Source organism: Triticum urartu, chromosome 2A (genome assembly GCF_056163025.1).
Source record: "Triticum urartu cultivar PI428250 chromosome 2A, HENAU_Tu73, whole genome shotgun sequence".
NCBI classification, from domain to species: Eukaryota; Viridiplantae; Streptophyta; class Magnoliopsida; order Poales; family Poaceae; genus Triticum; species Triticum urartu.
In genome coordinates, this window is record NC_141874.1 from 460,040,874 (window position 1) to 460,050,361 (window position 9,488).

The window sequence follows — 9,488 nt, forward strand, 5'->3', positions numbered from 1 at the left end:
CCTGAGGCAAAGAATGGTAATGGAAATGGAAGTTCTGGAAAGAAGCCTAACCCTTTCACCAGGGGGCAGGTGAATCATGTCAACATGGAGGAAGTTGACGAGCAGCCTGACACAGTTATTGGTAAGTTTTTTATTAAGTCATTTACAGCCCTTGTTCTTTTCGACACTGGTGCATCGCATTCATACATATCAAGGGGATTTGTGGACAAGTTTAAGTTGCCAACCATAGCCCTTAAGACACCTATGTTAGTAAGCTCGCCAGGAGCGGAGTATTTGGCTAGCCGATGGTGTTTTCAATTACCATTGACCATAGGTAGGCATGTTTTTCTCATGGATCTCATTACTCTGGAATCACAAGGATTGGATGTAATACTAGGCATGGATTGGCTATCCAAGGATGGGGAAACATCGATTGCGCTAGTAAGTCAATTCTTCTCACCACCCAGAGGGAAAACGGATCAAGTATGTGTCTAGGCATGCGCTAAGGAGGACTCAAGTAAATTCACTCTCGGGAGTTGTTCAGGAGGAAGTGCTAGTTTTGATAGATTATCCCGATGTATTCCCGGAGGAATTACCAGGCATGCCACCAGACTCAGAGATAGAGTTTTTTTATTGAGCTGTTGCCAGGCATCGAACCAATATCCAAGAGACCATATCGGATGCCCACAAATGATCTGGAGGAAATTAAGAAGCGGATTAAGGAGTTATTGGAGAAAGGTTATATTCGATCAAGTTCATCACCATGGGGAGCCCCGGTGCTTCTAGTTGATAAGAAGGATGGATCCTTGAGAATGGTTGTTGATTATCATGCATTGAATGAGGTGACGATCAAGAACAAATACCCTCTACCGATGATCAATGATTTGTTTGACCAGCTGCAGGGAGCTAAAGTTTTCTCCAAGATCGATCTTCGATCAGGATATTACCAGCTGAAGATCCGGGAACAGGATACACCTAATACAACGTTTACCACAAGGTATGGGCTATATGAGTACACAATTATGTCTTTTGGTTTAACTAACACCCCAGCCTACTTTATGAGTATGATGAATAAGGTGTTCATGGAGTTCTTGGATAAGTTTGTTGTGGTGTTCATTGATGACATATTGGTGTACTCGAAGAATGAAGAATAACACAAGGAACATTTGCGCTGTGAGTTTTGGTTGAAGGAAGTCGGATTCCTCGGACATGTTATATCAGGAGAAGGTATAGCAGTAGACCCCTCCAAGGTTCAATCTGTCACCGAATGGATGGCACCCACCTCAGTGGGAGAGATACGCAGTTTCCTTGGACTCGCAGGATATTACCGGAGATTTATTGAGAATTTTTCCCAAGATTGTGAAGCCCATGAAGGAGTTATTGAATAAGGACACCAAGTTTAAATGGACCGAGGATTGTGAGGACAGTTTTCAGGAGTTGAAGAAACGTTTGGTTACAGCTCCAGTGCCAATTCTTCCGAATATATGCAAGGATTTCCAAGTATATTGCGACGCTTCTTGACAGGGACTTGGAGGCATTCTTATGCACGAAGGAAGAGTTGTTTCATATGCCTCACGACAGCTTCGACCTCATGAGTTGAATTATGCCACGCATGATTTGGAGTTAGCAGCCGTAGTGCATGCGCTGAAGACCTGGAGACATTTTCTTATCGGAAATCGTTGTGATGTTTACACGGATCATAAGAGTTTGAAGTACATTTTCACGCAGAAGGAGTTGACCCTTAGGCAAAGGAGATGGTTGGAGCTCATAAAGGATTATGACATGAAACTGCATTATCACCCAGGAAAGGCCAATGTTGTGGCAGATGCTTTGAGCCGCAAGAGTTATCTCAATACTCTCATAACCGGAGGATTACCTCAGGAGTTAGCCGACGGTCTCAGAGAACTACGCTTGGAGATAGTTCCGAGAGGTTTTGTTGTAGCGTTGGAAATTCAGTCCAGTTTGTTGGGAAAGATCAGTGAAGCCCAGAATATTGACAAGGAAATTGCAGAGATAAAAGAAAAGATGAGTAAAGGAAAGGCCAAAGGTTTTCGTGAGGATGAACACAAAACTTTATGGTTTGAGGATCGCATCTATGTGCCCAATGACCCAGGGATCAGGAAGTTAATACTTCAGAAGGATCATGATTCGCCTTACTCGATTCACCCAGGCAACACTAAGATGTATTTGGATTTGAAGGAACGTTTCTGGTGGACAGGTATAAAGAAGGATATCGCTGAGTATGTAGCAGTATGCGACGTATGTCAGAGAGTTAAGGCAGAGCACCAGAAACCAGCAGGATTACTCTAGCCTTTGTCGATACGCGAATGGAAGTGGGATAAGATTGGCACGGATTTCATCACAGGATTACCTAGGACTCGTTTAGGATATGACTCCATCTGGGTTGTAGTTGATCACTTGACCAAGGTGGCACACTTTATCCCCGTGAAAACCACTTATACGAGCGCTAAGTTCGCCAAGATATACATGACCAGGATCGTATGTCTGCATGGAGTTCCGAGGACCATCGTATCAGATAGAGGAACACAGTTTACTTTGAAGTTTTGGAATCAGTTACACCAAACTTTGGGTACCAGGCTAGAGTTCAATACAACCTTTCATCCACAGACAGATGGGCAGACCGAGAGAGTCAATCAGATTTTGGAGGACATGTTGGGAGCTTGTGAGCTAGATTATGGATCTAGTTGGGATGATAATTTGCCTTATGCAGAGTTCTCATATAACAACAGCTACCAAGCTAGTTTGAAGATGGCCCCTTTCGAAGCTTTGTATGGAAGGAGGTGCAAGACACCATTGATGTGGGATGAAGATGGTGACCGACAATTGTTTGGACTAGATTTAATCAGAGAGTCTGAGGAGAAGGTCAAGTTGATCCGTGATAGACTCAAGATAGCCCATTCCAGGCAGAAGAGTTATGCAGATACTAAACACAAGGAGGTAATCTATGAAGTCAGAGAGAGAGCATATCTTTGTGTGTTACCACTTTGAGGAGTTAAACGGTTTGGAGTCAAAGGAAAGTTAGCACCACGATTTGTGGGACCATATAGAGTCTTGGAACGTATGGGTGAAGTTGCCTACAAGTTGGAATTACCTGAAGGTTTGTCAGGAGTTCATGATATGTTTCATGTTTCCCAATTGAAGAAGTGCCATGCAGGGATGGCCAATATTCCTCTGAGAGATACAGTGCCCCTGGAAGCAATTCAGTTGGAGAGTGACCAGACCTATGAGTTGAAACCTGTCAAGATTCTCGAGTTCGCCAACCATGTTACTCGCAGCAAGGTCATCAAGTTTTGCAAAGTTCAGTGGAGTCACCATACAGAGGAGGAAGCCACCTGGGAACGAGAAGAAGACCTCCGAAAGGACCACCCACACCTTTTTGCTAGCCAACCCGAATCTCGAGGGCGAGATTCATCTTAAGGGGGTAGGTTTGTAACATCCCAATTTTCAATTTGAATGTTAGTTAGATCATTCATATGCATTCATCATTTGTGCATTTTTGAAATTTGTTTACTTGAATTTTGATCCTAGAAACCTTAAGCAACTCAAAGCCCAATTGAGAGAGTTTGAGGTTTTCTCAAAAATCCATTTTTGAATTTTCAAAATTGGCAAATTGGATCAAAGTGGTTTATTCAAAATATTATTTTACAACAAATTCAAATAAATAAAATAATGAGAGAAGATAATATGATTTCTTCAAAAACAGCAAAGAAATGTTGGAAATTTAATTTTGAATAAAAAATATATTTTATTTGATTTTATTAGTGTTTTTAATTATTTTTATTAGTACTAAAAAGTTTATTTTTATTTTAGGCATTTAGGCCTAGAAAAATGTTCACCAGGTCAATAATAAGGCCCTAAGTACATGTGAATTTTTCTGTGACTTTAAAAATGTATTTATAGTGTTTTTCTTTTTTGTATTTTCAGAAAAATATTTTTTTAAAAAAACTTCCGGGCCACCGAACTGGGCCGTAGCCCAGCAGGCCACTGTCTTCCTCCCGACATGCTCGACCGGGACTCCTCCCGGAGTCCGGCGCCGCCATGGCCTCGGTCGCCCCTTCCCCAAGCCAGGAGCCACCCCGGCCCCTTTATAAGGCCAGGCCACATTGTCTGACTTGCGGACGAGGAGGACCAACGCGGTGAAGGGTAACGTGGAGATCCGAATGATGCCCGCGGCGAGCATTAGTGCACACTGCCGCTCCAACTTGTCCTTCTGCAGCTGCGGATAGCGGTAAGGACGAACCGCCACCGGTGCGGAGCCCGGCAGGAGATGAATATGGTGATCGTACACCCGGGCTGGTGGAAGGCCCTGTGGCTCATCGAAGAGGTTGCTGTGCTGCTGCAGGAGGTGATCCAGTAGGGGATGCTCGGCCTCAGAGGTGGCCGCAGCCAGCTAGAGCTGCGGCGTCACCGGAGCGGCACCCCCAATGTCGTCCCACCGGATGCGGCGGCCCAGTCGCCAGAAGGTCATCGTCAGAGCGCCGAAGTCCCGAAGGATGGGACCGAGGGTCCGAAGGAAGTCGATGCCAAGGATGAAGTCAAAGCAGCCCAAGTCGATGCCCGCACATGTGATAGAGAAGTGTTCATCACCGATGGTGATGGGGACCTCCCAGGCGAGTCCATGACAACGGTGACGATCGCCGTTGGCCACCGTGACCCGAAGTTGCTCCCCGCCCGTCGGCTGAAGTGCTAAGCGCCGCATGGTAGCCTCGGGCAGGAAGTTATGGGTGGAGCCTGTGTCCACCAAGGCCACCAACCACTCGCCGTGGATCATCACCAGCAACAGCATGGTACGCTCGTTGTGGATGCCCGTGAGGACGTGGAGAGAGACCACGAGGGCCGTCACCGGGGGGCGGGGGTACGGTCTCAACAGCTGCTGGGGGCGGCAGTGCATCGGCCCTGTCGGGCGAGGTGTCCCCCTCAATGTAGTCGACCGTCTCCAAGTAGAAGAGGCACGGTTAGACATGGCTCGGCGTATAGGGCTCATCGCAGTTAAAGCAGAGGTCATGGTGCCGCCGCTGCATCTGCTCCGCCGGAGAGAGACGGTGGAAGGGTCACATCATGGCTGGTGTAGTAGTCGTGGAAGCAGCCGGAGGTGGCCGGCCTGGCACCGGGGATGGGCGGGTGCCCTGACGGCGTCCTCAAGCCGAGGCAGCCGGTAGCATGGCCTGGGCACGAGCCTCAATGGTGCGGGCGTAATACATGGCTGTCTGGAGATCCTGAGGGCCGCGAAGCTCCACGTCCACGCGGATGTGATCTGGAAGGCCACCGACAAAGAGGTTGGCTTGCTGCTGCGCTGTCACACCTGACGCATGGCATGCCAGGGCCTGGAAATGGTTAGCGAAGTCCTGCACCGTGGAGGTGAAGGGAAGGCGGCCGAGCTCCTCCAGTCGGCTCCTGCGCACCGGAGGCCCAAAGTGAAGGAGGAAAAGCTCGCGGAAGCGCTCCCAAGGGGGCATTGCACCCTCGTCCTGCTCGAGGGCATAATACCAGGTCTATGCCGTGCTGTAGAGATGGTACGAGGCGAGCGATGTCCGCTCCGAGGCGAGGGTGCGCTGCCCGCGAAAGAACTAGTCGCACTGGTTGAGCTAGTTGAGGGGGTCCTCCGTGCCATCATAGGTGGCGAAGTCGATCTTGGCAAACTGTGGTGGTGTCTGGGTCGGAGCACCGTGTCGAGATGGCTCGGAGGTGCGGAGTAGCGAGGCAGGTGGCGCTTGGTTGGAGTACTCCGGGTAGGGCCTCGCGGAGCCGGAAGGCCCACCGAACTGCGGAAATGGGGTCGGCTGCTCCGGGGCCGTGGTGTAGACCGGCGAAGGCGAAGACCCAGCCGCCCAAGCTGGTATTGGCGACGGGGACGACAGGAACTGGACTTGGTGTATACGGAGGCCGGCCGGCGAGGGTGCCCCCGAGCTGGGCAGGGTTGGTGCTGGTGGGTGCAGCGACAGCGGCGGGGGCTGGACAAGGCCGGCGGGTGCCGGGGACGGTGGTGGCTACAGGTGCTAGAGGGGCGCCGTCGATGGCGGCGGCGGCAGATGCCACAGCCCCGCGGCGGCTGGTGGTGGCCCGCTGGGGTTCCTCACCTGGGACGGCAACAGCGGGGGGCCGCCACCTGCGGATGCGCCCGGGAACGGCCACGACGCTCGGTGGCCGTAGGTGGCGAGTGGTGCAGCCGGCGGGGAGGCGTATGCTCCTGCCATGTAGTGGTGGTACTGGTTCAGGTGGAGACCTTGGATGGCCGTCATGAGATGCTGCAGCGTGCAGGTCATCTGTTCCGGCGTGAAGACAGCGGCTGGTGGCGGCGCGGAGGTGCCTGGGGCTGGCGGCGTGGGGGAGCCCTTGGTCGTGACCTGATCCGACAGCATGGGGGCCCCGGTGGAGGTCATCGGGGCAGTGGCCGGCGGAGCGGTGGTCATAGGGGTGGTGGTGCCGCCAGGCAGCAATGGTGTGGAGGAGGACGATGACATGATCACAACCTTGTCTCTGGATACCAAATTGGTAGAACCAGGGATCCTACCAGACCTGCTCCGGAGGTTGTAGGGGAAGGATGGAGCGGGGCGGGTGACGAACGGGCGCGTCGGCGGCTGGGCGCCGTCGCGTTGGAGAGAGATGGCGGCGGCGGCTAGGGTTGGAGGCGGCTAGGTTTCCGGCTCCTCTAGGAGTCGGGCAATAGGGATAATAATATTCTTATTGCTTGATCTCAAAAGTGTTTTACATCCAGTATTTATAACCTCAATACGAATAGCTTAAGATAACTTGTGGGCCAAGCCCCTAACTACTGCCCGGTGTGCCTCCTCCGGTTTTAAGCTAAACCAGTCATAACAGTTCTGTTTTTGACAGATTCTGTTTTTCGTGTGTTGTTTGCTTATTTTGATGCATCTATGGCTAGTATCGGAGGTTATGAACCATAGAGAAGTTCGAATACAGTAGGTTTAACACCAATATAAATAAAGAATGAGTTCATTGCAGTATCTTAAGAGGTGGTTTGTTTTCTTATACTAACGGAGCTCATGAGATTTTCTGTTTAAGTTTTGTGTTGTGAAGTTTTCATGTTTTGGGTAAAGATTTGATGGATTATGGAATAAGGAGTGGCAAGAGCCTAAGCTTGGGGATGCCCAAGGCACCCCAAGGTAAAATTCAAGGACAACCAAAAGCCTAAGCTTGGGGATGCTCCGGAAGGCATCCCCTCTTTCGTCTTCTTCTATCGGTAACTTTACTTGAGGCTATATTTTTATTCACCACATGATATGTGTTTTTCTTGGAGCGTCTTGTATGATTTGAGTCTTTTCTTTTTAGTTTGCCACAATCATCCTTGTTGTACACACCTTTTGGGAGAGACACACATGAATTGGAATTTATTAGAATACTCTATGTGTTTCACTTATATCTTTTGAGCTAGATAATTTTTCTCTAGTGCTTCACATATATCTTTTAGAGCACGGTGGTGGTTTTATTTTATAGAAATTATTGATCTCTCATGCTTCACTTATATTATTTTGAGGGTCTTTTAGAAAAGCATGGTAATTTGCCTTGGTTATAAAATTAGTCCTAAAATGATAGGCATCCAAGATGGGTATAATAAAAACTATCATAAAAAGTGCATTGAATACTATGAGAAGTTTGATACTTGATGATTGTTTTGAGATATGAAGATGGTGATATTAGAGTCATGCTAGTTGAGTAGTTGTGAATTTGAGAAATACTTGTTCTGAAGTTTGTGATTCCCGTAGCATGCACGTATGGTGAACCGTTATGTGATGAAGTCGGAGCATGATTTATTTATTGATTGTCTTCCTTATGAGTGGCGGTCGGGGACGAGCGATGGTATTTTCCTACCAATCTATCCCCCTAGGAGCATGCGCGTAGTACTTTGTTTCGGTGACTAATAGATTTTTGCAATAAGTATGTGAGTTCTTTATGACTAATGTTGAGTCCATGGATTATACGCACTCTCACCCATCCACCATTGCTAGCATCTCTAGTACCGCGCAACTTTCGCCGATACCTGATAACCCATAAGTATAGGGGATCGCAACAGTTTTCGAGGGTAGATTATTCAACCCAAATTTATTGATTCGACACAAGGGGAGCCAAAGAATATTCTCTAGTATTAGCAGTTGAGTTGTCAATTAAACCACACCTGGAAACTAAATATCTGTAGCAAAGTATTTAGTAGCAAAGTAATATGGTAGTAGTGGTAACGGTAGCAAAAGTAATATTTTTGGGTTTTGTAGTGATTGTAACAGTAGCAACGAAAAAGTAAATAAGCGAAGGGCAATATATGAAAAGTTAGTAGGCAATGGATCGGTGATGGAGAATTATGCCGGATGCGATTATTCATGCAACAGTTATAACATAGGGTGACATAGAACTAGCTCCAATTCATCAATGTAATCTAGGCATGTATTCCGAATATAGTCATACGTGCTTATGGAAAAGAACTTGCATGACATCTTTTGTCCTACACTCCCGTGGCAGCGGGGTCCTATTGGAAACTAAGGGATATTAAGGACTCCTTTTAATAGAGTACTGGACCAAAGCATTAACACTTAGTGAATACATGAACTCCTCAAACTACGGTCATCACCAGGAGTGGTCCCGATTATTGTCACTTCGGGGTTACCGGATCATAACATATAGTAAGTGACTATTGACTTGCAAGATAGGATCAAGAACTCACATATATTCATGAAAACATAATAGCTTCAGATCTAAAATCATGGCACTCGGGCCCTAGTGACAAGCATTAAGCATAGCAAAGTCAGAGCAACATCAATCTCAGAACATAGTGGATACTAGGGATCAAACCCTAACAAAACTAACTCGATTACATGACAAATATCATCCAACCCATCACCGTCCAGCAAGCCTACGATGGAATTACTCACGCACGCCAGTGAGCATCATGGAATTGGTGATGGAGGAAGGTTGATGATGACGACGGCGACGGATTCCCCTCTCCGGAGCCCCGAACAGACTCCAGATCAGCCCTCCCGAGAGAGTTTCGGGCTTGGCGGCGGCTCCGTATCGTAAAACGCGATGAATCCTTCTCCCTGATTTTTTTCTCCCCGAACACGAATATATGGAGTTGGAGTTGAGGTCGGTGGAGCGTTAGGGGGCCCATGAGGCAGGGGGTAGGCGCGCCCCCACCCTCGTGGACAGGGTGTGGGCCCCCTGACGTGGATTCTTCTTCTAGTATTTTGTATATATTCCAAAAATAATCTCCGTTGATTTTCAGGTCATTCCGAGAACTTTTATTTCTGCACAAAAATAACACCATGGCAATTCTGCTGAAAATAGCGTCAGTCCGGGTTAGTTCCATTCAAATCATGCAAGTTAGAGTCCAAAACAAGGGAAAAAGTGTTTGGAAAAGCAGATACGACGGAGACGTATCAACTCCCTCAAGCTTAAACCTTTGCTTGTCCTCAAGCAATTCAGTTGACAAAGTGAAAGTGATAAAGAAAAAATTTTACAAACTCTGTTTGCTCTTGTTG

General features: G+C 47.9%; 1 pseudogene; it reads right to left on the reverse strand.

The window, feature by feature from the left end:
- Positions 1-4,718: 4,718 nt before the first annotated feature.
- LOC147985465 (uncharacterized) lies at positions 4,719-6,461 on the reverse strand (annotated as a pseudogene).
- Positions 6,462-9,488: the final 3,027 nt, after the last annotated feature.